General features: G+C 39.0%; 2 long non-coding RNA genes across 3 annotated transcripts in view; both read left to right on the plus strand.

Annotated features, from left to right (window-relative positions):
• LOC124080613 (uncharacterized) overlaps positions 1–23,535 on the plus strand; it is a 28,108-nt gene extending 4,573 nt beyond the window's left edge. For both annotated transcript variants that reach the window (XR_009225135.1, XR_009225136.1), the window contains 2 exons: positions 1,030–1,139; positions 23,196–23,535. This is a non-coding gene — a long non-coding RNA (uncharacterized LOC124080613). The remainder of the gene's footprint in view (positions 1–1,029; positions 1,140–23,195) is intronic.
• On the plus strand, positions 4,363–5,961 carry LOC131423493 (uncharacterized). Its single transcript, XR_009225137.1, has 2 exons — positions 4,363–5,361; positions 5,479–5,961. It is a non-coding gene; the product is annotated as an uncharacterized LOC131423493 (long non-coding RNA).
• Positions 23,536–27,738: the final 4,203 nt, after the last annotated feature.

The following is a 27,738-nucleotide window of genomic DNA, read 5'->3' on the forward strand; positions in this document are numbered from 1 at the left end:
AGAACTCAGAAAGACCCTCAGGAACTTAGCAAGATCCTATATTTTTTTTTTTTTAAAAAAAAGGGTGGGAAATGTAGCTCAGTGATAGAGAATCCCTGGGTTCAATCATCTGTAGAAAGACATAGAGAATGAAAGAAGGAAAAAAGAAAAAACTTGGGGGGATAAGACCAACTGTAATTTTAAAATAATGTATCCATTATCATTTAGGAAATATTGCAGGTCTACCTAAAATGGAATGGATTTGTTCTAAACAAAAATTATTATTTCATGTGTAAATTAGACATGAAATAATATTTTTTGTTTAATTTATAAATTAAAGTGATCAACTGAAAAAATAGTAAATATAAGTAGAAAATACTTGGATTTTTATTGTAACTTCAGGGAGGTAACTGGTGACTTTGTATTTACTTAAGACCAATAAATATGTCTGGTACAATTTTTATTTTCCTATTTTTTAAATCAATTTGACAAAGTGTTTACAGAGTTGATGCCAGGACTCATTATGAGCAAGACAGTCTCTTTTCCAAAATAAAATGTAACCCCTTTTTTCAGGAGACCTGACACTCCTTTTTAAGATTAGAGAAGTCACACCAGATATTCAAATTGATTATGTTGGTAAAAAGCCTTTTTCTTTTTCTCCTTTCATCTTCTGATTTCCTTCAGAATTATGAGTTTCAGACGTTTAGAAAATACCAGAAGAAAACTTTTTTTTTTCCCTGAGGGCAGTCCCAGGCCCAAAGGAATAGATGGGGTTCTGTTGTCCTATATCTGTTACCCATAGCAGACTAGGCATGGCCTGGAAGCTTTAAGACTAACTCCCTCCCTTACCAAGAGTTCTGATGGACTGTCTCATACATTTTTTTTTTTTGTCTCACCATTTTAAATATACTTCTACTTCCTCCCAGATCCACCTCCTAGCATGCCATTGGTTCAGGAGCTTTTGCTTTTCTTCAGATTACCTATAAAGGTCATTCCACTGAGATTTGGCAGACTTTTAGCATTTCTACTTCATTTTATCTTTATTTTCAGGATTAGTAAAAAACATCCTTGCAAAGACTGTAAAGCTGGCTTTCTATGTCATGAGAAAAGTCAGAAGACTGCTAAGGAAAGAAGGAAGAAAGAAGGACATACCTATTCAGGTAATTTTTAATGCAACAACTCTTAACATTATTTTTAAATGTTTTCCCATTGCAATTTAAGGTAAGAACAAAAAATAAACTCTAGTACCAACTCAATTAGCTAAATAGTTTTCTACCTGAAGATGACAAAGAAGTAATGTTTTATTTTCCCTAACATCAGAAAGATTATTTTACAGAAACGTAATTTTGATCATCTATAGAACTAAAGGTTTTTAAATCTTTTATTTTATCTGGTAGTACTAGAGATTGAACCTATGGGTTCTCTGCTTTAAGCTTATCTCCCACCCTTTTTCTTTTTATTTTGAGACAGGGTCTTTCATTTTTCCAGGCTGGCCTTGAACTTTTGATCTTCCTGCCTCAGTCTCATGAGTAGCTGGGATTACAGGCTTGTGCCACTGCACCCTGCTTTAAATGGCTTTAAATGTAATCATATTTAGCTCAGAACCACACAAATATTATGGGAAAATTGAGCTCTTACAATAATCAGTGGCATGGAAGTATAATTTTAACATCACTTAGCTCTCTGGGTCCACTCCATGCTACTCTCTTACTTTAATGGATTGATATAGTAGCTAAGTACAGAATGCCCAACATAAAAACTTTCTAAATTCACTGGGCTTCAGTTATTCTACTGACTGGCAAATCCTTTCTTCCTTGCCTGTAACAATTGGTACAGCCATGTAGATTTCTGAATGGAAAATAAAGACAATGAAAATAAAGGAATCGATCATACTCAATCATAAAAAAAGTTTCCTTCTTTTATGCCTACAATCAAAAGTAAGGCATTAATGAATTGATACTAAACTCTATCATTTTGATGCTGACATGTGCCATAGTATCTAGTACCCATAGCATTGTCATTTTGATAAAGTGATTCTTTCCAATAAATGTGACCCTTATATACCCACTTTTTATAATCAGTAGATGACCAGGGCATTAGGAGGGGGAAAAATGAACTAGGAAGAGGGCAAATTTATAAAACTAAAATTCTTTCCTTTTGTAATGTTTCATTCCCTCTTTTAAAAATTTGATCACTCCTTTCTTGGGTGTCCTTTCAGAATATTCTAGGCATATATAAGCATAGACATACATTCACTCTTTCCCACAATTGCTAGTATACTGTTTTTGCAATTTGCTTTTGTTGTTGTTGTTGTTATATCTTTGTATGTAGGTGTTTTTTATTTTAAATGTTATTATGAGAATTTTCAAACATATAACAAAAATAAAGATAGTATCATAATTAACCCCATGTAATTTATCATCTAACTCAATAATCTCATGATATGACTACTTGCTTCTCCTAGCACTTTTGTTGTATTTTATATTTTGTAGTACTGGGGATTGAATCCAGTTGTGCTTTACCATTGAGCTACATCCTCAGTCCTTCTTATTTTTTTATTTTGAGACAGGGTCTTACTAACTTGCCCAGGCCAACTTTGAAATTGTGATTCTCTTGCTTCAGCCTCTCCAGTTGCTGTGAATACAGGTGTGCAACACCATGCTCAGTAGTATGGGCACATATTAAAGCAAATCTCAAGGTACCATGTCATTTTACCCATACTCACAAATGTATACTACTCCCTAAATCATGTGGACATTTTATCACATACACACATGGCATTTTCACACTTTATAGAAGATGTAATTATTCATAAATTAGTAACTATTCCTTAGTATCACCTATATTATGATCACATCCAATCTGTATCTAGAGTCCCCTAATTGTTTTTTAAAATGCCAAATATTAGGTTTGTTTCCTGTGTTTCTTAAGTCTCTTTTTATCCAGGTATCTAGAATAGTCCATTCTTATTTCTATTATGGCACTGACTTGAAGAAAATTCCTTATTTCCCTCTATAATGTTCCACATTTAGGACCTATATGTTGCTACGTTGTGATATTGCCTAATTTGGTTATCTATCCTTCCATGTAAAGTTGAAGTTGCTGGTAGCAGCTTAATTAGGTTCAGGTTTGACTTCTAGACAAACATACTTCTTATTTGGTGCTGGGAGTCTGGTACTACATTCCATCAGGAGAACATAATGCCATGGTGTTTGCCTTTCATGAAAGCTAAGATTAACCAATACATGTTTAGGAGATGCCAGCAAGATCTGTCCTTTGTAAAGTTCCCATGAATCTTTTATCAAGTGCTTTCATCCACTGACTAGCGCTGCCTGCATTGATGATTCATTAAGGGGTGCAATACGGGAAATTCTAGCATTATTATGTGAAAGAATATAGTGGGCTACAGTCATTGTCTTTCCCTAAAAAGACTCATTAGATCTTAGAATTAACTGAATTGGAATATTTACATTAAAACTCATGGAAATATATCATAACAAGAATAAGCACTTTAAAGGATTAGTGGTGCAGCTCAGTTATAGAGTACTCACTTGAAGCCCTGGGTTCAATCCTCAGCACCACAAAAATGAAGAAGAGGAAGAGGAGGAAAAGAGGGAAGAGGAGGAGGATGAGGAACAGGAACAGGAAGAGGAGAAAGAGGAAGAGGAAGAAGAAGGAGGAGGAGGAGGCAGCTTTGGCAGTAAGCAACAGTGGCTCCATGGTGGAAAAACAGAGATAAAACTGGCATGGGGATAAGAATGCAGGCTATATAGGGACTCAAGAGCTTCTCAGGGAGTAGCTGAGGAATTGGAAGGTAAAAAGCAGTGAGCAGTTAGGAAATGGTAGAGGAAGATTTGCTGGAAGGTGAAAAGTATTGAGAGATATCCCAGCAGGAGTGGATGGTCCAACAGGAAACTAGGAGGATAACATGTGCAACACCCTGGGTTTAATCCCCAGCATAGGAAGGAAGGAGGGAAGGGTAGATGGATTGATGGATAGATGGAAGGAAGGAAGGAAGGAAGAAAAGAAGGAAGGAAGGAAGGAACCAAGTGAGAAAGACTGAGACTTCAGAGGAGATTAGAAGGGAATTGAGGAGTGATCATCAGTGTTTGATGCTGGGAATATCTATCTTCTCAGGGATGATGTCATGGCAACCTTATTTAAGGCTGAGTTTGTGAGGCAATCTCACCCTAGTCTACCCTCATTTTCCTACAAATGCATTCACTCCAGTATTGGCCTTTGAGCTGGATAGTGAAACATTTATGAAGGAAAAAAAAAAAAACACCAAAGTGACAAAGGTATATATGTATATACAAATGCCCACTTGTGTTACCTTGCCCTCTGTAGAGACTGGGAAACGGACAGAGACCCTCCAGGGACTTATGGAAATAGTTTCTCCTAGGATGGAATAGGGGAACCCAAATTTGTGACTAAGCTCTGGAGGAGGCCTGGAAAGAAAACTTGTCCAGGATGGAATATTTTGTTGTTGTTCTCAGATTCCAGGAAGGTAAGATAAAACTAAAAGAACCATTAGAATTACCCAAAAACAAAGAATTTGGAGTTAATATGGAGAGCACAGAGATGTTGAAGTGAGTGAATCAGGGACCCTGGGATCAGGAAGCAGCCAATCTCTATTCCTACCTGAGGGATCTGGCATAGGACATGATGTGGAATAAATGGGATACTTGAGTGCCCTTACCATATGTATGCTTCAGAAAACAAAAACAAATAGATATTTTAATTAATTAAAATAATATTAAGGACATCCTAGTGAATAGCACTAGGTCTTTCAATTAGTGTACTTTCAATACCTAGCACTGTGATGAGCACATGGAAAGCTACTGATATATTTTTTGAATGGATAAGCAGATTATGGATGGAACTCAAGCCAAAAGACCTGTTATTTAACAGGTCTTACAATAAGTGACCTTAACCCTTTGTGCCACTCACATCTCCATTATCATCCCACAACTGTTGTTCCCACTATGTTTTTACTCATAAAACTTAGACTTACTACATATTTACACTTCTGCCTCATCTGTCAGACCAAGCTTCCTGATGGCTTACTTCCCAGGGACCCATGTCTTATTTGTTTCCACGTCTTCAGTTCTTATACTAGGGCCTAGTACAGAATAAGTGCTGAGCAAATATCTGCTTTTAGTGGCTGGAGGAATGATCAGAAAGTAACTTACTGAAGGACTTAGGTTTTTGTTATTGATTCAGTTCAGTGTAATCAAAGGTGCCATTTCTGGATCCCCACAATGTACCAGATGCTTCCACTGTATATTTGGAGTAACTTATATGGATGAGGAAAATTACCTGGAAGAATCATCACAGAAGAAAAGGAGACCTCTGGCAGGCCATGCTGCTATTTAGAAGACAGTAAGCACTGCTTTACAGTTACAGTTTACTAGATCACCCTGATAGGGGCTGGATACCACCACTGTGGTCTTGTGTTGGCTCTTAGTTTCTAACCCATTTATCTTTGTTGTTTTCTAGGTACAGACTCAGAAACCATTTCTCATTTCCATAAAACATGTATGGCTGGAGTTGCTCATTCCTTCAGAAGAAATACTGGCTTCCCATATTGCCACAGCCAGATAGACAGATAGCCAGATAGACCATGATGAAATGTGAAACAACTTAAAAACTGAGGGGAATCTTTCAAGTCCCATATTTTTACTCTGCTGTTTTTTAAGATTACACCAAAGACATTGGCCTGAATTTAATTTTGCAATTGAGGACTTATTTGAAAGATTCTCTTTTCTATTTTACCTTCTACCCAAATTTATGCAGATCAGTTCTGTCAAAGTAATCACTTTCAGTGGGGGCAGTTTACTAAAGAGGAAAATAGTGAAATCACACTCAGGAATCCTAGGTTCTGCTGGTGGCTCCACATTAGATATGTGACCTTGGACATAGCCCTTTACTGTTAACATCAGAGTGTTTTTATTTGTAAATTAAACAGTTTAGGTCAAATAATTCATAATTATAACTTCTGGCTTTCTTTCATTTCTTTAATATCTATAAAATACATGACCAATGCTATTTATAGGAACTTATAATTCACTCCCTTGCACTGTAGTTAATGTACATCTTCTTGCCCCCACTGGAGTATAAGGTCCTCAGTGGCTGGAATGCATCTTATACTTTGTAGTGGATACTATGGTACTTCCACTGAGAACTACTTGCCCCAGCCCCTGGGAGTGTGGTAGCTGAAGGCTCTCATCGGAGTCCCTCTCCACTCCTTCCTGGTATAGTGATATGGGGGGCATATGGGGTTGGGACAGTCACTGTCCAGTGACTACATGGGTGATAAAGATCAAGGGGGAGCAACTCTGAAGAACTTCCCTTAAGATCAGCTAAGGTCTTTTAGGGACTGTATCACGGCTCACCTTTTTCCTCTGTCTATCCTACCATCCTTACTCCCTTACAAATGTGGTTCCTCACAACATTACCCAGTCAACCCCTGCATGCAAATCTCAAGAGCCAGGATCTGTTTTTTGGTGCCATCTTGTTTCTTCCCTAATACACACCCCATCCCTTTTGCAAGGTGTGTACAAATGAACTGATGTCCACAAGGGTGGAGACAGTGGAGGAGAGAAGCCCACACTGAGAGTAACCCTGCTATTTATCTCTGCAAAACCTGAAACTGACACTGCTTCTCCCAGAGTCCAAGTCTCCACTGGCAAAGCCCAAAACAGAGGAAATGTTCCCCATCAGTGAGGCTCAGTGCATGTTTTGTTCCTGCTCATCTCTTTTCATGTGTGTGTCTAATTTCTGGCAACAGCTAGAGTGGAGAGACTGGTCCCACATACCTTGACTAAGGCCAACAGAATACTTAAAAGTTGACCAATCTTTTTGTTCTCCTAAAGCCAGAGAAAAACCTTGGTTTTCTAACTGCTTCCTCTTTAAGATGAAAACCAGGATGGAACAGACCACACCATGATGGTCTGGGATCCATCAGCACATTGGGTGCCAGGGTTTCAGAAAGCTTGCTGTTCCCTAAAACTAACAGCAAAAGAAACATTGCTTTAAGGCAACCCCTGACTGCCCACATTGGTCTAATACAGTAACACTGTTGTTGTATTTATGAGAGTGATGTGTCATTTTAGCTAGATTAATTCAGAATCAACACATGCAGACAGAAACATCTTTACCTTTACAGCCAGCTGACTACAGTATCTTATCTTGTGTTAACATAAACCTTTCAAATGAATACTTACTTCCATTACACACTATAATTTCCTTTCTGCTGAATATTCTCCTTCAATAGTCCAGAGTATCTGTGCTATATACATATATGTAAAGTATATATGTAAATATATATTTATATATATATATATGTATGTGTGTGTATGTATATATATATATATATATATATATATATATATATATATATGCACTTGTTTTTTTTGGTCAGGATATTAGACATTTGCTATGATTTATAGAAGCACAGTCCTTAGAAATTATTTGACAATGAACTGCAGACTTGGGGCATATTTAAATATTTCAAATATTGTCTGATCATGTGCTGTTCCAAGAGAGAATAAGAGCCAATACCAGAAAATTTCCTCCTGGAATTCTGCCAAAGAATAGCTGGCTGTCCTGGGGAGGTCCATCATTGTGGGACTTTACTGTTTGTAAATTTAATAATTGGCTCACATCTGCTTATAATATTATGGAAGTCTACGCAGAAAGTACTTCTTACATGAAAATCCATTTTAAAAACCATTGCTTTGTGTTTGCACTGTTTGTCTGGGTATGCAGGAGAAATGCTACACTTGTGCTTTGAATCACAGTGTGCTAAGGCTTGAATTTTGGGAATCATCTAGTTCTTTCCCATCATGGTACAGCTTAGGCCCAGAAGAGGTAAGGGAGTCCAGGGAAATATACCTAGAGTTAGTGACAGAGTCAGGGCCTAGAGGGTGACACATCCAACCCTTCCTCCCTTTTTCTCTCCTCTCCTCTCCTTCCTTCCTTTCTACCTATTTTCCTTCTTCCATCCCTATCTGCCTCCTTCCCTCTCTTCCTTTTTTTGTCCCTTCATTCTTCTCCTTTTTAGGCTCAGGTCACATACGCTGCTTCCATGACATATTTATATCACTGGTCTGGGCATGGACCCTCTCACATTTTATCTCCGAATCTGACTTTCTTCCTTCCAAATTGGCAACCATTCTGATGTATTTAATGCCCATGATTTTTATTTTTATGTATTTCCTCTCCTCCCCACCTCAATGCTGTGCTTGCAGATCCTCCTGTTGTAAAGTGTATAAGCATTTATCTGTTGTTCTGGACTGCTATGCTTGTCTGAGGCTGTGGCTCTTCTGGTGGTGTCACCTGCTTTCCAGTTACTATATCCCACAATATTTCTATGACAGACAATCCAGGCCCATTTGCTCTCTCTTAAGCAAAATTCACATGTTTTCCCTCATTAAACTTAGAAAGCAGAATAAGACCATGTAATATAAATGATTTAGCAGTGGCTTTAATAACCTTTCACCTCCAGATAAATTAATGGTACTATTTACTACAAAGTGTAAAGGGTTCAAAAGCTGTCTTTCTTCAATCAAAATAGTGAAAATGCTTTTAAAATGCATTGACTTAAGTTACCAAGAGAAAAATATCTTACATTGTTTTTTAAAAAAGGAACAAACAAGTGAATGAAAGAAAGAAGGAAAGGAAAGGAAAGAAATGTTGGCAGAAAGATGGGAAACTGAACCCTTTTTCTGAAGGACAATTTGGCAATATATATCCAGAGCCTTTGATCTAGTAATTCTGCCTCTGGGAAATTTATCAGAAGGCAATAATAAGGAGTGGGTGCAACGATTCATCAGATAATGTTCACTGCAACATTATTTATAATTGTGAAAAACCTGGAATCAATCTCAATATGTCACCATAAAGGATAAGTTGAACTCTGATATATTCTACTAATTAAATCCACTCAACACATACTTTTTGAGGTCCTGCTATGTACCAGACATGTAGCTTGAGGCTGGGGATATAAAGAGGCTCAAAATAGACAAAAGTCCCATCCTGTAGAACAATGAGCCATTAAACCTGATGCTCTCAGAATACTTATGATACAGTAACTAATAGAGGCAGGATACAAAAAGTATCATTGTATGTCTATTGTTTTATTTTTAGATTTGTAATCATAGAAAGTTTTCAAAACAGAGTACTTACTTGAGAGACATGTATTTTTGAGGATAGTGACCATAAATGATAATAGCATAGTATATATTTCAAAGTTGTTAAGAGTGTAAAATTTAAGTATGATATTTGCAGTGAGGGAGATATTAATTAGCTTTATTTAACTTCTCCACATGGTATGTTTGCATCATTACTTTGTACCCTATAAACATATGCAATTATAATTTGTCAATATATAATTGATTGGTAGTGGACATTACAGGGCGTTTAACCACTGAGCCACACCCCCAGACCTTTTTATTGTTTATGTAGAGACAGAGTCTTGGAAAGTTGTTTAGAGCCTCACTAAGTTACTGAACTTGCTATCCTCCTACCTCAGCTTCCTGAATCACTGGGATTACAGGTGTGTGCCACAATGTCTGACACAATAAATTTTTAATTAAAATATTTTAAAATTGTTTAAAAAGAACAAATGTCCTCCTATAAGCTCAGTACAAAATGACTGATATGTTTAAAAAAAAAAAAAACGGGGCTGGGGTTGTAGCTCAGTAGTGGAATGCTTGCCTAGCATGTGTGAGGCACTGGGTTTGATTCTCAGCACCACATATAAATAAATAAAAATATAGTTCTATCAACAACTAAAAAAATGTTAACACACACACACACACAGAGAGAGAGAGAGAGAGAGAGAGAGAGAGTGTGTTACTCAAGGCAGCATCCTGTTAGTGAAGCAGCCAGGTGTCCCTAGGAGGTGGTAATGATGACCACAGGCAGCTGTCCTTGGGGCAGGTTAGTGCTGACCCCATCATTACAAGCCACTCAATGGGGAGTTCAGAGTTTTATCTAGGACATGGGGTAGTCAAGAAAAGTTCCTATCTACTCACGACTCCATTTACCACCCACAAAATTAAGGTTTGGGGCTTAGGATCCCTTCTGATTCCCTTTAGTCCTGTTGTTCTTCCTTTGCTCATGATTATATTTCATATGCTGTCATTTCCCTATTTTTGCCAGTATTGTGACATGTTTGTGTTTTTTAACTCTCTGAATGACTGAATTGGGTCACTGCTCTACAAATCCAATTGTCAGTCTGTCAACTGTGGAAATCACTGAAATACTTGCTTGTCCATTCTGGGAACAGCTAACTAGTGCTAGTGCTGTACCTGTGTGCCCCTGGGTTTTCTTCTCTATAATGTATGTATTACTAATAGGTATCAATTCTACCAATCACACACAAAATAATCAAGAGGTTTATAGTTATATTACCCATCCTCTTCCTCTTAAAAATGTTCACATATAAAGTTAATTTTCTTTAACTTTTTTAAACATTTATCCTTCTTTAAGAATTAGCAAGTCAAATGACATTTCAAAATAGAAATGTATTATTCCATAAAATCTATGGAAATATTTATTATTGTCTCTCTTCACAATTATTTAAAAATTATTTTAAAACAACTTTCCTGATTGCCCTTGGACAATGATTAGGTTTCAGACTCTTAAAAATCATACCCATTTCCATTTTAGGAGACACATGGTACATGGTAGATTTCATTGCAATTGAAATATCTAGTGGAAATATCTGGTGGATACTTGTCAGTGTTACATTCCATTTGCTTCTTTGCTGACTTTGCCTTGTATTTCTAGACTTCCTGGTAATTGTTCATGATTTTAACCAATATAATATTTGATTACAGAATTGTATGCATATCAACTTAGTTTTTTCTAAAAGTGGATTGTTGATGGTAGAAACACTCATGCTCATTAAAAACAGACTCCTGTGCTCAATTTCAAACCTGCCAAATCAGAACCCCTGGAACTGGGGCCTTATGATCCAAATTTTGGACAAATTCTCTTCTACCAAGTGGTTTTATGTGCACTTAAACTGGAGAACCCTTCTCAAATAAAATTTGAGAACTTTTTACAGATATTTTATCTTCTCACTTGTAATCTTATTTTCCACTTGTCTTCTACATCATAATTCCAAGGACTGATCTTTCAAATAGTCTTCAGAATTAATTTTTCCTCCTTGGAAATTGCTATTAGCATCCTATATGTGTGTTTGTGTGAGTCTAGTTTTATCCAGGAAGACGCTATGAAGATTCTTTTTGCTCATCACTGGTAGTTACTATTTGGACTTTTTTTTTTTTTTTTTGTCAAACACTTAAGTTCTTTATGAAGACAAAACTACTATTCCAGATTCTACAATAGATCTGGAATTAAAATGTCTTTCTTTTTTTATGTCAAAAGAAAGAAAATGACTCTATCCTTCATTCATACTCAAATGATTCTCCCAGTAAATTCAATAGCTCTAACCTCAAGTGAGGTGTGTGCCTCCAAGCCAACATTAGCCTGCTTACATCCTAATTATGGAGCAAAAGTAGAAAAGAGAAAAAATGGCAGTGACACCAAAGTTAAAGAACATATTTACATTCTTTTAGAAAACAAATAGTGTCAAATGCAGTTGACCTTTCATATCCATTGGTTCATCCTTGGATTCAATCAACCTAGGACCAAAAATATTTGGGAAAAAAATGCATCAGTACTGAACATATACAGACTTTTTTCCCTTGGCATTATTCCCTAAACAATATAGTTTAACAACTATTTACATGGAATTTACATTGTATTAGGTTTAATATATAACTCAGAAATGATTCAAAGTACATAGTAGGATGTGCATAGGTTATATGCAAATATTGCACCACTTTGTATAAGGGACTTATTTTTGATATTAATTTTGGTATCTGTGGGTGGTCTTGGAACCAATCCACAGAGGACACCAAAGGACAGCTATGTACTGGTCTCCCTTCTTACTCTAATTGTTCCTCTCGATATTCACGGAGTGAGTTCAACCAGTACAATCTGGTTCTTAATTTCTTAAACACATATTCAAGTTACTTTCTATACTCACTCCCTATTGCTACGTAACAAGTTATGCCAAACTCAGTATGTTAAACAATAAATATTTATTATTGCAAATTCCTGTGGGTCAGGAATCTAAGAGTAGCTTTTCTGGGTGTTCTGGCTCCAGGTCTCTCATAAGGATGTAGTCAACATGTCATCCGAGTACAAAGTTCTGAGGGCTTGAAGGAGCCAAAGGATCTGCTTCCAAGGTGGAGGTTCACATACCCACCAGTCAATGCTAGCTGGTGGTAGAGGCCTTGGTTCCTTCCCATGTGAGCCTCTCCATAAGACTACTGGAGTGTCCATGTGTCCATTCCCATGCCAGCTGGTTTCCCCCAGAGGGTGTGATACAAGAGAGTGAGGCAGAAGCTCAAGTACCTTTATAACAGATCCTCTGAGATCTGCCATTTCTTCAGTTCCCTACTTGGTGTGGGACGGGTGTGGATACCAGAAATAAAGGAGTCAGGAGGGAAAGGTTCCTCTGTTGTGTGAGGTTGGTGTCAGGGCCAGGCAACAGATGAGGACCAGTCATTCAAAGAGAAGAGAAGGGAGTTTTGGGAGAACTATAGTTTCAGAAGTTTCTTCAGACTCCTTTTCTCCATTTCTCTCTCCATCCCTTTTAGTACAAGGATTGAACCCAGAGGCACTTAACCACTGAGCCACATACCAAGCAACAGCCTCCCCCACCAATTTTTTTTTTTTGTATTTTATTTAGAGACAGGGTCTTACTGAGTTGTTTAGTGCCTAGCTAAATTGCTGAGGATGGCTTTGAACTCGCAATCCTCCTGCCTCAGCCTCCTGAGTCATTGGGATTACAGGCATATGCCATCACGCCTGTCTTCCATTTCCCAATTTGAGATCTTTTTTTGGTTTTGTTTGCTTTACCCACTTACCAGCAGCCATACTAAAAAGCTGCTGAGGCCCCAGTGGAATCAAGTCCAAAAATGTTACCTCTTTTTCTGCTCCCCATTTTTGCTCTTTGGCAAAAGGAGGAAAATGAAATGTTTTAAATTCCCAGAGAATCATGGATTACATGTAGAAATGTGATGTGGTACATCCAAGTTTGGATAAATAATCTCCTGGGTTTGCCTAGACATTGTGAAGTCCTAAAAATCAACTGGTTGTGAGATCAACTTTCCTAGAGTCTTTTTGGAATTGGAGATAGAGGAGGGAAGGATTATCATATTGGTAATGTATTTTGAGATGGATTAAAACTATATTTCTAATTTTTACTCAATTCTGGGCATTTAGGCCTTTAATAAATTTTTACTTTTGCTAAGACATGGAACCCTGGACCAGAACTCTGGAGATTTGAGGTCTACCATAACAAAGCATGTCCATGACATGACATGGACACCACACAGAACACTCTGGGCCCCACTCTCCTCATTGGAATATGTGGTTGGTTATACTTTTCTTCTATATCAACACAGCAGTGATATCAAAAGGTCCCATTAGCTTACTCAAAGATTAACGAATGGATATCTCTAAGGTTCTAGAGGGAATCAGCACCCCACAAGAGAGAGGTGGTGAGGAGGAAACAGTGCCAAGCAGGCTTATAATCCCAGCAACTTGGGAGGCTAAGGCAGGAAGATTGCAAGTTTAAGGCCAGCCTCAGCAACTTAACAAAACCCTAAGCAACTTAGAGAGACCCTGTCTCAAAATAAAAACTAAAAAGATCTGAGAATGTGGCCCAGGGTAAAGAGCCTCTAGGTTCAATCCTTAGTGCCCAAAACAAACAAACAAAAATGGCCAGAACAATTACAGTCATTTAGAAGCCTGCACTTTTCATTGAGACCTGCAGTCAATATTAGATTTATCACATACTTTTATTAAAGTGTGGTCAGCAAAGTGTCCAATGCAGTTTCTTGCCTTTCTATAGGAGAATAAACGTTTAGAAGTATTAAGCAAAGCTGAGGCTTTCATATAAGTAGTGATTCCTGGTTCAATTTATTCCTAGCACAATTGTTTTTCCACCATGCTATGGATGGCACCCAGGGTCTTGAGCAGGCCAAAGTACTCTACTGCACAGCCCCTAGAACATTTCTGACATAAAACTGCACCACCACCCCCTCAGTGTTAGCTCCTCACCTGAGACTTCTGTAATACACTCCACTTTTTGACTCTATGTATGCTTTTTGAATCACAAAGCAGTTGTAAGCACTTCTTGATTAAAAAAACTATTGAACTTTTGACTTATAACCCTTTTGTGTATGTTTGATAGGAATCATCAGACGTATCCAAAACAACATAAAATGGAAAAACAGGATCCAAACTTTGCTCATGTGAAATTCAAGTATAATGAAACTCCCTGCAAGGTGTTTTTCCCTTATGGGGTTTTCTGGGCCTATTTCTTGTGCTCTCAAGATTACAGGTTATAACTAGGCCATGATGAATCTTTCTTAATTTCAGTTTTATTGAGGTATAATTCATATGCTATAAAATTAACTCATTTTAAGTATACAATTTACTGACTTCAGTAAATTTACAGCATTGTGCACCCATCAATGCAATCTAGTTTTAGGACATTTTCCTTCACCCCTGAAAGAAGCCTCAGTTCCATTTGCAGTCAATCCCTGTTCTCACTCCCAGCCCCTGGCAACTATAAATCTATTTTCTGTCCCTATAAATTTGCTTCTTTTGAACACTTCCTATAAATGGAGTCCAAAAAATACATGGTCCTTTCTGTCCAACTTCTTTCATTTGGCATGTCATGTTTGAGGTGCATCCATGTTGTAACATGTATAGTACCTTCTACTTCTGAATAGTGTTCCAGTGTATGGATATTCCACGTTATCCATTCTCTGACAGTTGGACATTTTCACTGTTTCCACTTTTTAGTGATTATCCCTGATTTCATTCAGCTCTTCAAGGAATGAGCCAGATTTCTGAGAATTATCTTTGTTGTTGTCCCAAGTGTAGAAAAACTATGATGTTAAATCCTTTAGCAGCATCCTCAAAAAGATGTGAATTTCTCTCTGCTTTTTTCTTTTGTTATCTCTCTGCTTGGTGACTATCTTTCCCCTGCCTTTTCCTGTCACTTCTTCCTTTATACTGCCTCACAGCTTATCTCTTAGTAAACATGCAGCCTGGCTTACCATAAGAGCCTGCAGCAACAAGCCAGAACACCTGGCTGTTAAGTCTGAGCTGACATCTGCTGTTAACTGGACCCTCTCTGAGCCAGAGAGAGAGAGAGAGAGAGAGAGAGAGAGAGAGAGAGAGAGAGAGAGAGAGAGAGAGAGAGACTGGAATAATTTTATTATTTTAGCAGAGTCATTTCCTTAAAATAAAATCTGACTCCAAATCCTGATGTATAACAGATGAGATTGCCACAAGGTTTGAAGTGTGGTAGAGTTTGAGGTCCTGTTGGCGCTGTCCCGGAGTACTCTGTGTACCTCAGCTCTGGAGCATTCAATCTGAAATTCCCTGTACAGATTTAAGGGTCTGTAATTGTGTTTTAAAGCCTATGATATCCTATTCATATAGAAGGAACTGTGAGTAGAAGCAAAAGCACAAGACTGAAAATCAGATGACCTGTTCCAGCCCTTTTTGCCTGTATAATAATCTTGGGCAAATTATTTAACCTGAATTTTAGTTTTTCAGGTGTGGTAATAATATGTACATGGTGTCACATCATGCACATTTAACCTACAGGAGTTCAGGGATACAATCATCAGAAAGAGGAATTTAGTTATGGCTGGACCTGCCCTTGTTTGCAGTTAGCTCCATTCCTCATCCTTCACCCTCTCTGCATCTTGAGCAAAGACATTGATCCCATAGGCTACATCTGACAGGTGCTCTTTTCCACTTTTTCACCTTCCCTCAAAGGGAGGTACCAGTGTGAGACTGGAGGACAGGAAGAGGGGAAAAGCCACAGTATCTCTCCCCCGCTTCTCTTCTTGGATGGCTTCTCTAGCAGTAGCTGTGTTGTTGTAGTTGTGGCTCTAGTTCCTAGTGAGCAGGCCCATCTTGTTCAAGCTTAACTTCACTAATCTCAGCCCTTGGATCTGGTTATATCTCCTCTTCCCATTTTCCTCCAGCCTGGGAGTGCTTACACTAAAGCCCTTCTCTCTGAATATCTAGAGTGGTTTCTGTTTTCCTGGTTAGATCTTGAATGATGCAGCTAACACCTGGCAAAAAGGGAAAGAATGAGAATGAGAATCTAAACAGAAAATGTCACCAGTCATTTTTCTTAATGCTCTGGAATGAGGGATAGGCACAGGACATGAGACCCTCAGTTGGTTGCAGGTCTCAGGGTCCCTTATTGGGTTTTAAGTTGTGGAGTTTTGGGGTATATTTGGCAAGCAAACTTACATGTACTATAGAATACAAACTGGTGAGCTAGATAAAGCTCTGCTGAAAAGCCCAACTGCAAAATTTCAAACAAATATAGGGCATTATTATTACCTACATTCCAAGACCAGGTCATCCAGGAATGGGGAACTTTAAGTCTTTTTATGGGACTTAGGTTACTGTGGAGCATTTCTAGAATTCTTCATTGTTTTCTACAAAAAGGAAACTAAATCTTGCTTCATAGGAGAGACAAGGAGAGGATATTTAATCTAGGTTAATAGTTTTGTTTCTTTGCTAGAAACGCACACACACACACACACACACATACATACAGCATTTTTTTTCAGTTAAATTCACTAAAATTTACAGAATCATAAAAAGATAACATTGCTCTTTGTCTTAAAGATGGAATTGATGTGTGGGAGATTATACCATTTTTTACTTTACTTGCTAAGACTTGAAATTCAGTTAATATTCCCTTAGCATTTCCTTACATCTTCCTTCTATAATCAAACCTACATGTAAATTAGACTAAAAAGTTTCACAATTTCATTTTTCTCTTCTCAAAGTCAGAAAGGTGATTTTTGTTATTGCATTTTAGTTATACAGAGTTATGGCTTCCATTGTGGCATATTTGCACACTCATGTAACATATCTCCCTCTTTCACTCTTCCTTACCATTGTTTCCCTCCTTCTGGTCCCTTTCCTCTTCTCTAATATTCCCTTCTATCAGAAAGGTGATATCTATTTATTTACTTGCCTATTTACTGGCTATTTTATTCAATTTTTAAAATCGGAGCCCTATAATCACACACAATGGTGAGAATCATTATTACATATTCACACATGCACATGATATGACAAGAAAATTTGGCTAATATCATTTCCCAGTATTTTCCCTTATTCTTTTATATTCCCTTGCCCTTTTTTTTTCTACTCTACTGAGCTCCCTTAAATTCTCATGAGACTCTCTCCTACTCAAAAAGGTGCTTTTTTGATGACAGGATTTTCACATTATTGCCCTAAACTATGAATTATATTAGTGTGAATTACATCCACATAGATTTTTTCCTTCCCAAATATGGTTCTTGTGGGTATATATTTTGAACAAGTAAGTCTTTTTTCAAATTTTCCCTTAGGACTATGGGCTGAACAGTGAAGAAGCTAATGAAGCTAATGGACACTAGTATAAGCTGCCCTGTCCAACTACTAACTTCCATTTTACAAAATGGTAATAAAAGTAATGGTGATGAGTTCCCTAGGATTGCTGTCTTGAGTTTCTTACAGTTGAAAAAGAGTTGCTAGCCTAATCTCACTAGACTTATACCCCAGTTGCTGTATTTGACAAAATTTGTCTCTCTGGTGACACATTTCTGGCTGGACCAGTAGCAAAGAAATTATTTTCTTTTTGCCTGGTCTTTTTTTTGGGGGGCCCCTACCCAGCAATATGTCTGAATTCCTGTGTAGGTGTCCAGTTATTTGATTTTTCCAATTGTCTCCAAAAATATTTAAAGAGCCCCAAATCAATGTTTTGAAGAGTTAGAAATTAACTCTTTTCTGTTGAGAAAAATGCTGATGAATATTGATAGATGTTCACCACCCTCTAGGTGGGGGGCAGGGGAGGGACGAGGAAGAACAAGCAGGGTTTGGCCTGTTTTACACAAGGCTGAAGTCTTACAATACATGCCATGTAATCAGGCAAAGGACAAATAATCCCCTTGAATACATTTACAGTGAATTGACCTACATTTCACATTAGATAAAACACACTTAAGTCATTAAATGAATTTCTCCCTCTAGTTCGTTAGTTCTCAGCATGCTCTGATCTTTTAGCCATTTGTCTTATAGCTCATGAAAGCTGAATATGGGAAAATTGGAAACTAAATCATTGCATCTGTCTCCTTACCGGGTCAGGATATGTTCCCATAGAGGAATTATTTCGATGTTGGAGATTGACTGGTTCTACTGTGGATCTCGTCTGGAAGACTGCGAAGCTGTACTGGATGTACTGGCCTTCTGCCAAGCACTGTGTGCACATTAGCAACAATGTGCCCATGCTCACATTGCTCAGGAGTCATCTAATGCTAAGAGCTTAGATTTAGCATTAGGAGAGCCCTGGAGAATGCTTCTAGTCTGTTCTGAGCAGCAGAATTGATCATTTAAAAAATTCTCACTGGAGGCTCAGACCTTCACATCTTCTTTTCTCTCTTAAGACACTCATTAAATAAAGGTGTTGTGGAATGGAACAGTGTAGGTCAGCTTCAGGGAGTGCCTGTCACACCAAATGGACATATTATGCTTTTTTTTTTTTTTTTTTGATGCTGAGGATTGAAATCAGGGCACGTGCTTTATGCAAGACTATCTATTTTTAAAAGTGTTATTCTTCTTGGTGTGGAATTTATGGTGTTTCATGAAGCTGCTGGTCTAGCTTTGGAGAGACTGTGAAACAAACTTAACATTATAACATCAAATATTCTAGTAGGCAGTGGAGCAGTTGAGTGCATCATTTTAATAAATAGGTCAAACATATAGCAATTTTCTGGGGGTAGAAACAGGAGCTCTGAAAAGAAGAAAGGAGAGCAGGGTAAACAGGACTCTTTTAGTGTTCATCAAATGGCTGTCCTCAATATTTATGGGATCTTAGTTGGTATTAGAAGAATCATAACCAATGTAAAAAAAGAAAGTGTACTGAGAAAACCAAAGGTATTGTTTTAGTCAGCTTTTTTTGCTACTGTGACCGAAAGACTGATAAGAACAACAAAAAGGAGGCAAAGTTTATTTGGGGGCTCACGGTCTCAGAGGTCTCAGACCACATATGGCTATCTCTATTCCTTAGGGATTGAGGTGAGGCAGATGTCATGACAGAAGAGCATGGTGGAGGACAGTAGCTCAGGACATCATAACAAGAAACAGAGAGAAAAAGACAGCTCAACTCACCACGGACAAAATATAAACCCAAGGGCATATCCCCATTGGTCCACCTCCTCCAGCCACACCCCTACCTGCTTCTATTTACCACCCAGTTAATCCCTAACAGGAGGCTGATGTACTGATTAGGTTAAAGCTTTCATAACCCAATCATTTCATCTCTAAATTTTCTTGCATTGTCTCACACCTGATATTTGGGGGGCACCTAATCTAAACCATAACAGTATGATATTTGTTCAGTGTTTTGGCCAATGCTTTAAGTGGCACACAGGCAGTGAAAAACATGTTCAGAGGTAAGTAATATAAGAGACAGCACATAAAGAATTATTTAATTGGGGCTGGGGTTATGGCTCAGCTATAGAGCACTCGCCTCACATGTGCAAGGCCCTGGGTTCGAACCTCAGCACCACATAAAAATAAATAAATAAAATAAAGTTTAAAAAAGAGAATTTTTTTAATCAAAGAATATATATTAAGCTAAGTTCTGAGCTGTGGACTAGAGATACAGAGATGAATATAATACCTTCCCTGTCCTCAGGGATGACATAGTCAGAGTAGCTGAAAGAACTAAAGATTTGTCTTTTTATCTAGCTAGTATTTGGAAAATCATCTTCTGGAAGAAGGATTAGTGATGGTGTTTGTGTTACTGAAGGTGGAATTAAATCCAGTGGGTGGAATTAAATCCAACGGGTAGAAGCCTCAAAGACTCATATTAGCTTAATATGAGACTAACATTATGAACAGTGAGAGGTAACTGAAGGTGTGTTGGACAGCACAAGGAAGTCATGGGGCTCAGGTTCTCAGGCTTTTGGGAACAGGCCTGATGATCCCTTAACAGGAACACAGGGGCAGTGGAAATAGTGAATGAGACACACACACCCCCTGTTGATTCACTACTTACTCTACTATATACAGTACACCAAAGTCCCAAATTTTATGGACATCCTGGTGAGCAAACCCAAGACCCTCTCTCATGTAGCTTATACCTAGTGGGAAGGACAAACATTAATTGACCAATCACAAGAACATGTAAAACTGCAATGAGGAAGACACGTGGGATTACAAGAGCAGGTAACAAGGTGTTTTACCTTATTGGGGGAGGCCAGGGAAAACTTTGATGAAGAACTCTCTTGATCAGGCTGAGATCCAATGGATGAGTGGGAATATAGGAGGCTGTTCCAGGCAAAAGGAGAGACTATGCAGGGTTCCTCAGATGACAGTGGGGTGGCTCTCAAGGAACTTTAAGGTCCCTTCATTCCTTTCTTCCTTCCAATTTTATTTATTTGTTGAATGAGCAATACATAATAGAACAAACTCAAAAGTACAGAAAGGCATAGAATGAAAAGTAAGTCTTTCCCTCTACCCTGACTTTCCAGAGACAGTCACTGTTGGAAATTTTTTTTTTGATCCTTCTGGAGGTAATTGACACATCAATAAATATTCCCTTTTCTCCCCTCTATAAAATTGTAGTACCCTATACATCATTCTGCATTGTACTTTATTCTCCTAACAATGAATCTTGAGGCTTTTTTCATCACATTTAAAGCAGTTCTATGGTTCTTTAGTAGCCACACAGCAATCCACCGAAGGAGGCACCATCGTTTATTTAGACTCTCTTTTACAGAGGATTGCAAGCAAAGCAGCAATGAATATCTTTATGAGCACACAATTTTTCACATGTGTGCATTTGTGTGTGAAGTAAGCTTTTGTGTTTTTTCTTACAAAAAAGCTTTTCATGTCATTTTTTATTATAAGAGTAATAATAGATGCTTATAGGAAAATATTTAAACACTGCAGAAATACATAATGTGGAATGTGAAAGTGCTCAACCTCACCCTCCATAACTACTCTGGTTATCAGTTCTCTAGGTGATTTCTAATCAATATATTCTCCAAGTAATGGGTCTATAGCTTTCATTAGATTCATATAGGAATATATGAACACCAAAAGTTAAAAGCATTCACTGCTAGAGAGAAGCCATAGGTAAGTTTCATTTTCACTTAACAGTGGTGTTAAATCCTACCAACTACACCAAAAAGAGAAAAGGGAAAAGGAAAAAATGAAAGAAAAAAGAGTGATATTAATCTTGGTAGAAGGCTTTTCCAAGAGCTCCTTTAATATTGCAAAACTTGAATAAATTATTTAACCTCATCCATAAAATAGGGACAATAATAGTAACTCATAGGGTGGTTACAAGGATTAAATAAGTTAATATTTTCAAGCACTTAGAAAAGCTCCTGTCAAATCATAAGCCCTTTGTACATATTTATAAAGTATCCTAGGTCATATGTGCCCTGCCTGCCCCAATCCCAATAAGAAAACCAAGGTCTAAAGAGCTACAGACTCTTGACAAGCAGCCCGGACCTTCTGAATAATTCCCAGTACAGCCTCTCACCCAGGGCAGCATGCTATCCCTATCTAGAGACCAAAACATATCATCTAGGTCATATGAGGAAGTAGGTAGGCAAGAGAATGTTGAAGTGCTGCAATAAAACTTGATGTTAATTACCCAGCTAGCAGGGACAATCTTTGATAATTTAGAAAAAGCAAATTATATGCAATAAATAAATGTGTGTGTGTGTGTGTGTGTGCGCGCACGCGTGCCACATTTTAGTAAGAAATTGATTTTAAATTAAGGGATTTTTTTTTCCAACAGCAGGAGAAGAGCTACCTCTGTTTTAGTCTGCTTTTTCATCTCTGTGACCAAAAGATCTGACAAGAACAATTAAAGGCATAAAAGAAAAAGTTTATTTGGGGCTCATGGCTTCAGAGGTTCAGTCAACGGATGGCTGACTCCATAGCTCTGGGCCCAAAATGAGGAAGAACATCACAGTGGAAGGGTGGAATGGGGGAAAGCAGCTCAGGACATGGCAAGTAGGAAGCAGAGAGAGAGCTTCACTCACCAGGAAAAAAATGTAAACTCCAAAGGCATACCCCATTGACCTATCTTCTCCAGCCACATTCTGCCTGCCTTCATATACCACCCAATGGATTAATGCCATTGATTAGGTTACAGTCCTCATGAACTAATCGTTTTGCTTCTGAACATTCTTGCATTGTCTTACACATGAGCTTTTGGGGGACACCTTATATCCAAACCATAAAAACCTCTAAAACTAATATAATTGAAACTCACAGTTCAAGATGTCTAATCAGCCAGAATTGTAATTACCTTACACTTTATCCACCATGACTCCTTGCCAAAAAGCAAACAACACATACACTTACAGACACATATGCACATATGTTATTTTACTAAATATGGAATAATGCAATTGAATTTTGTTATCTAAAAAGTACTTTAAATATTTTGGATACTTCAAGGGCTATTGAAAAGGTAATGCACGCTTCCATCCCAGGTCTTTATTTTCCTCCTTCCATCTCATGTTGCAGTACCAGAGCCAGTATTTAAAAAGCATAATGTTGCAGTACAGTCAAGTCCCAACCTTGCACTCACCAAACTTTAAGCATGGGAATGAATTCAGTTCTGAGCACAAGTATTGTGCAAGTATATTCACAAATATTGAGCCTCTAGGCCATGCCCGAAGCCTGGTATCAAGCAGAGAAATCAGATAGAGTCCCATGTCTCTCCCCATGTCAGCTTGTCTGTAAAATAAAATGCTTGAATGAGATGGCTAATCCATTTTTTCCCAGCTCTGAGTTCTATGATTCCTCTGATGTTGAAGTAAAACCAAGGAATTATTTGCAAATAGAAGTTCTTCAGAAATACTGATCAGTAGCTTTCATGATGATCAAATCGCTACACAAATCCTGTTCCATCTACAGTGCTTTGTCACTTGAATCATTAACAATGTAATCAATACTAATGATGTATCATTCATAATGACAGGCTATTGGTACAGTGCTTCATAATATCAATAACTCCTTATGCAACCCTGGTCAGAGAACACTAATGTCCCCATTTCTCTTTTTTACAGGAAACTGAGGTGGAGAAAAGATTGAAGATAGCAGAGTAGAGATTTGAACTCAGGTCTGACTTCTTATCAGGGCTCTTCCTGCCTACACTATCTCTCCACTTATTAAATGCTTCTGGGTATTATCCCTGCTGTGCATCTAAGGCGTCCCTTCCCTCTACACAGGGGCCATTCTATGTGTTTTCTTTATTCTACCCCCAGTGTCTTGCCTGGTGGGCACCTGCTTTTCTCTGGTGCAGGCCTCTTTCCACATTTGTTTGCCAAGGCAGGGAGGCTGCTCTTGGGTGGATCATGGCTCTGTGGACAGACCCAAAAGAAAGCCGTTTTTATTTTATTTATTTTTTTAATAAACTGGCCTGTGGACTGATAGCTGTTTTTGCAAATAGTCTTTTTTAGAAAAATATTTATTTATTTATTTTTAGTTCTCGGCGGACACAACATCTCTGTTTATATGTGGTGCTGAGGGTCGAATGAACCCGGGCCGCACGCATGCCAGGCGAGCGCACTACCGCTTGAGCCACATCCCCAGCCCGAAAGCCATTTTTAAAAGTTCCTGCTTGCCTGCTTCCTAGACCTAGAGAGACACAGATGCAGGGCTCCTGCTGCCTGCACTGTCAACTCCATTTCCCAGGCCCGAAGCACAAACCAAGAATTCTTTGTCCATCTTATCCCAGCACCATCAGGCCCTGAATTTTTCATTGAAACTCCCTGAAGGAAGCTTGTTATCAGCTGGACTTGCTCTATTTAAGGTTTTAATCTCAGTGAAGATGAATGGGTCATTTAAGTGCTTCTGTGTGTGACTCTGAGAAGCCAGCGGTGGAGATTGCTGGGCCAGCCTGCCTCAGCCATCCAAGGCATGTTCCACTGGAGGCCAGCCCCCAAGGGACATTTCCAATGGTAATAATTTTAAAATGTACTTATGCTTAGGCAATGGCAATGGAAATATTTCTCAAAGCACAGTACACTCAAACCATCTAGTTGGGGCAGGCACTATTGGCCTCTTTTATGGTCGAGGGAAAGGAGGATTAGCCTTGGGAACTCAGGGGCCCAGGCAGCTAGGCAGTTGCATTTTTGAAATGGAAATGCAGATCTCCAAGACTCATCTCTGTGATCTCCACATTCTACTGGCTTTAGACTACCCTAGAGAGCTGGCCAGGTTTATTTCATATTCAGCCTCTGCCTTTATCTCCACCTTTCTCACTTAGAAAATCTGAAGTACAGCCCTTGCGAGGTACTTGGGTGCCTCCTGGTGTCAGGTTCAGCAGCCTCCCGTTCCCATAGGATGTTGCATAGGTTAGCCACTAGAGGGATTCTTTTCAAAGTTAAAAACTGTGTGTGTGTGTGTGTGTGTGTGTATGTATGAGAGAGAGAGAGAGAGAGAGAGAGAGAGAGAGAGAGAGAGAGAAGGGGGTGGATTTCAAAGCTCCATTACTAGATTCTTCATGAGAGAGTAGGTAGTAGGGGATGCTGACCTGGATTGAGTGGCTAGATATTCACTCAGGCAGGTGGGATCAGGCACTGGGGAGCGGGGAGGAGAGTGTTAATAGGAGAAGGGAGGGAACATGAGAAAATCTGGTATAGACCTCCCTTACTTCCCTAACACTCTCTATACTAATTCAGGGACTGAAGAGACTGGAGACATTTTGTTGTTGTTTTTTTAAGTTAGGACTTGAATACTTTGCTTTCCTAACTCAAGAACTCAGGGACCAAACACTCTTAGATACCACAGTGTCCCTCTCTAAATTTACCTTCCAAACTTAGGAATCAAGTAGATTATATTCTATACTTTAGGAGAAAAATGATCCATTGAGATATAATATTTGGTGATACCTGACTCAGTATTTAAAAAGCATAATTGTTAGGCTTATGGAATTAAATTTATTACTTAACAATTACAATGATGAATATATGTATCTTTTAGGCTCTTATGCTTTATTCTATAAAATCAGAATGGTGACAACATGGTTTGTAACTGGCATTGTTTTCATGACCACATTTTGGGTATTTCTTGAATCTAGTTCGACTTCTTCAATATCGTTGCCAGTGTTTTCTTATCTAGTGGGGCAATCAAATTGCATGACCAGGTGTGCCTGTTCATCTCGCTTTTTTGTTGTCACAGGTGTCCACACAAGGACCTGCCTTTCTATCTCCTTTGCTTTCCCTTCTTTTTGCTTTCCTGAACTATAATCCTTAGAATTGGTGCTATAGACCTCCATGCTGGAGAATGTACTACATTTCTTTGTTTTCTGCTGTTGCTCATGCTCAAGCCTCATTCCATAACAAAAACTGTAAGCCACTTAAAGCTGAGAACTGTATCATTTTTTCTTTTACTTCTCTTTCCTTTTATTTTAAAATTATTTATTCAGGGTCAAGCCAGTAGCAGCCTTTCAATAAATATCTCTAAATCACTGCTAAACTTGCTACTTGTTCAAAGATAGACATTTGACTTAGAAGGTGCACTAAATGCAAACCAGCGATAATAAAACCCCATGAAATGCAATTTCCTGTTTTGTATAATGCCAGAGTCAAATATTTTTACCATATCTCCTTGGAAATATAGAGCAAATCAAAACTGAAAAATGTAAGGAAGCTGTCCTTTATGGTTGCTAAAAATACAAAAACAAAGCATCAGGTTTTCCTAATTGTGGATCCCCACAGGTGATGAATCCAAGAGTAAGGCCAACAGTGACCATGTGTGGTGCCCTGGATAAGCCCCAAGCCACCTGTGCAGGTGTGGCTCCTCTTCCATTCTTTTCTTTGGTTTCTTAACACTTAAACCCTCTGCTGCAGGTGAGAAGCCAACTGGTGGGTATTTTCCCAATAACCAAGGCAAAGGGCCAGGAACCAGTTGGCAGGTGCCTTGTGTGGAGTATGTCATGTGAGCTGTCAGCTCCATCCTTGCTCTTCCTCAGAGCTCTTAGTGTTGCAGGGTGGCAGGGCACAGCAATGGAGGCAAGGGCCATGCTTCATTTTCCAAACTCTCCTGCCAGCTCTTCCAGACCTGATGGAAGTCTACCCATGAGAGGCACTGGCAGGAACCCAAAGCTGGTAGAAGAAATGAGCCTCCATTGTTTCCTACTCCCCACCCCCAGTACTGGGGACTTAACTCAGGGGCATTTATCCTTTGAGCCATGTCCCCATCTCTTTTTAGTTTTTTATTTTGAGATAGGTTCTCAATAAGTTGCTTAGGAACTCTGTAAGTTGCTGGAGGCTGGCTTTGAACTTGGGATCCTGTCTCAGCCTCCCATGCTGCTGGGATTATAGTTATGTACCACCATTCCCAGCTGTTTCCTGTGCTTGAAAGGGTCTCAGGCCATGTCAGCAGCAGCAGGGTGTGGGCCTCTGGTCATGCAGCCCATTAGCTCCAGCAGCAGCACTGGCGAAGCCCCCGGTAGGCCATCATCCCTATCCCTGTGTAATCCCCTCCTCTCTTGTGCTCACTAGCCCTGCACTGTCTTGCAGGCAGTTATCTCCATGAAATCACACTCCATGTGGACTATGTGCAAAAGACCTTACTGACATAGCTGCCAAGGTCAGAGCAGGAGTTCAACCACCAAATCTTGTGTACCAAAAAGCTTAGGAAAAAGGGCCCAGGGGTAAAGCCAAACTGAGCAAAGAGTGAGGAAATGCAGGCTGGAAGGAGTATTGCTACCGATAGAGCATGTAGGAAGCTTCCTCTGCAGTGAGAGAGGGCAGGAGCACCTGCCTGGGGCCACTGGGTGTCCTGTGAGCCTCAGTGTGAATGGGTGCAACAGAGCCTCTCCCTGCCACAGTCCGGCTGCAGCAAACTAGCCGGGGGTGGGGGTGGGGTGTGACGAACAACTTGTGTACATTGATACAGCAGGAGTGGGAGCCGTTTATTGTAGGACAGGAGGGGTATATATACATTCCACACAGCTTATCTTAATTAACATAAACTAGATACAGCAGTCGACCAATAAGGAATCTCCACACTTAATGGCTCGCTGGCATTACTTCACAAACCACTCCCTCTGCCAAAATGCCAGGCGCCATCTTGACTTGTTTACAGACCCTAACATCTCCCCAAGAGAAGTTCAGAGAAAAGGAGTGGAGGGGACACAGAGGAAGTAAAACCCTCAGGGATGCAGGAGAGTGGCCCACTGAGAAGCAAAGCATGCCCAGATTTCCACAGTCACACTGTACCACTTCACAGCTTTTGATGGCTTGCCTTGAGACACAAAGTGATGAGAAAATTGAGTGTCACTCCTTGGAGTCAAGATGGATTTAATAATATATTCTGATTTGAAAATCCCTTCAAGTTAAGATGGATTTGATGAGGCTGTAAAAACCCAAATTCTGTTTCAGCTATAAGTTTATTATTACCCAATTAGAAGTTCTTTCCTTTTCTTTCTCTGTTTTTTAGTTACTTGACTGGACTTGGCTTTAACAAACAGCATGCTGTAAAGCTGGCAGGTGGATGCCACTTTGGAATTTACAAACAGACTATGGCTTCATCTTCTTGGAGCACTCATTGTCTTGGGCTCTTCTTGTCGGCACAGTCTGATGAGGCCAATGGCCATGTTGA

Source organism: Marmota monax, unplaced genomic scaffold, assembly GCF_021218885.2.
Source record: "Marmota monax isolate L192 unplaced genomic scaffold, Marmota_monax_Labrador192_F-V1.1 WCK01_AAM20220418_F8-fsc00078, whole genome shotgun sequence".
In the NCBI taxonomy this organism is placed as follows: Eukaryota; Metazoa; Chordata; class Mammalia; order Rodentia; family Sciuridae; genus Marmota; species Marmota monax.